Below are 2,538 nucleotides of genomic sequence, written 5' to 3'. Positions count from 1 at the left end.
CTTTGAAAAATGTCAAATATAAAATATTGATTTATTTAACACTTTTTTGGTTACTACATGATTCCATGTGTGTTATTTCATAGTTTTGATGTCTTCACTATTATTCTACAATGTAGAAAATAGTAAAAAATAAAGAAAAACCCTTGAATGAGTAGGTGCGTCCAAACTTTTGACTGGTACTGTAAATATATTAATATTTATTCATAATATTAAATTATAAATAATTAACAATATATATATATCTTTAATACCTTTGAAATCCCCCTGCCCCTAGAATGAAGCAGCTACATGTCTGATGTTGATTTACATTGAAGTAGTACTTTTTTTTTTCCTTTTTTTTCTTTCACCTTTATTTAACCTGGTAGGCCAGTTGAGAACAAGTTCTCATTTACAACTGCGACCTGGCCAAGATAAAGCAAAGCAGTTCGACACATACAACAACACAGAGTTACACATGGAATAAACAAGCGTACAGTCAATAACAACAAAAAATAAGAAAGTCTATATAAAGTGTGTGCAAATGGCATGAGGAGGTAAGGCAATAAGGCAATAAATAGGCCACAGTAGCGAAGTAATTACAATTTAGCAAATTAACACTGGAGTGATAGATGTGCAGATGATGATGTGCAAGTAGAGATACTGGTTTGCAAAAGAGCAGAAAAGTAAATAAAAACAATATGGGGATGAGGTAGGTAGATTGGGTGGGCTATTTACAGATGGGCTATGTACAGCTGCAGCGATCGGTTAGCTGCTCAGATAGCTGACGTTTAAAGTTGGTGAGGGAAATATAAGTCTCCAGCTTAAGCGATTTTTGCAATTCGTTCAAGTCATTGGCAGCAGAGAACTGGAAGTAGTATTTATTGGTTTTTATAGGATTGAGAAATGGCTCAAATTACAAATAGATATACCAAGCAGAGCATGTGAGCCAGAGCAGAGCTGGAGCGTGCCCAATTTGACTGGAAGAGCGTCAAATTGGGTGATTTACAAAGATGTAGGGCAAGAGAGGGAGTGCGCTGACATAATGTCCACAACTAAATTATTATTGTCGAATCTGAAAAGAAACATATCCCTAAAGCATGATGGTGTACTTACTACATGTATATGCTAAAAGAAAGAAACGAGGTAGGTAACTAATTAAGTGTGTCATCATAGCAAAGTATTTATAAACAACAACAAAAAATCAGGTGTCTTTCATTTTTGTTCTATTATCTATACAATTGGCCCAATAGGCCTGGCATATTCCAACTTTCAAGGAGCTTTCCGTTTTGATTGGGTTATTTTGCCAATAACCTTTAGTCCTACCTATAGAATAAAAAAAAATCTGCATCCCTGCCCAGCCTAGCAAGAGTGGCCAAAAGGGTGTTTAGCATCCCCAGTAACTCTGCAAGCGCCGAAAGGAGGTACCAACGCATGAGCCTGAAGACACAGACTCTGGCCAAACTGGTTGTCACACCATAATCCGTTTCACCTGTCTTGTGCTTGTCTCCACTCCCTCCAGGTGTCGCCCATTTTCACCATTATCCCATGTGCATTTATACCCGTGTTTTCTGTTTGTCGGATGCCAGTTCGTCATGTCTCGTCAAGCATACAAGCGTGGTTTTTCCTCATGTGCACGCTAGCCCTTGCTTTCCAGTTCTTCCGGTTTTGACCATTCTGCCCTGGATTACGGACCTCTGCCTGCCCCCTGTTTGGTCAATAAACATCTGTGATTAGAACTGTCTACATCTGGGTCTTATCCTGAGTCGCGATACTGGTCTTTCTAAAAAATGAAATCAACTGCACTGGAGACTGAGCCTAATAATGCATTTTTTCGTTTAATTTGTATTTAAGTCTAAATAAGTCACAGCCTATATGCAGAATTTATAGACACTTTAAAAAAAAACTTTATTTAACTAGGCAAGTCAGTAAAGAACAAATTCTTATTTACAATGACGGCCTAGGAACAGTGGGTTAACTGCCTTGTTCAGGAGCAGAACGACAGAGCAGCACGGGAATTCGACCCAGCAACCTTTCGGTTATTGGCCCAACGCCACTAGGCTACTTGCCGCCCTTTGTCTATAATGATTTAATACAACGAAATGTTGTTTAAATGCTGAGTTTAATGTCTTTGACTCCCTACCAGCCAAGCGTGTCGCACTCGCAAATGTTTCATGATGTATTTCTTTGTAGGCTATAGCGCTGAAATAATTTAAATAATATAGACGAAATAATTCATTTATGTTCCTTCTTAGGCTCCCTGTCTGGCTCCTGACATATTTAGAGTTTATATGCGGTTTAATATGACATGTAACCTATTTATATTCACCTTTTCATGTTTATTACAATACCGTTCAATCAGATCATATGGTTTAAATACTACAAAACCAAAAGGTAGGTCCAGGTAGTCACACAAATAGATTTTAATGAATGGAGTGAATTTGGAGCAGCAGTTTTTTTTTCGTGTGACCGCAACTCCACGCACATACTTATCTGCTACCAAGTGATTGGCCCCAGGTGCTTCGCAGCTCATGAGACTTGCACGTGATGGTTATAGTCAGT

Source organism: Salmo salar, chromosome ssa13, assembly GCF_905237065.1.
Source record: "Salmo salar chromosome ssa13, Ssal_v3.1, whole genome shotgun sequence".
NCBI classification, from domain to species: domain Eukaryota; kingdom Metazoa; phylum Chordata; class Actinopteri; order Salmoniformes; family Salmonidae; genus Salmo; species Salmo salar.
This window is presented reverse-complemented; position numbering follows the sequence as displayed.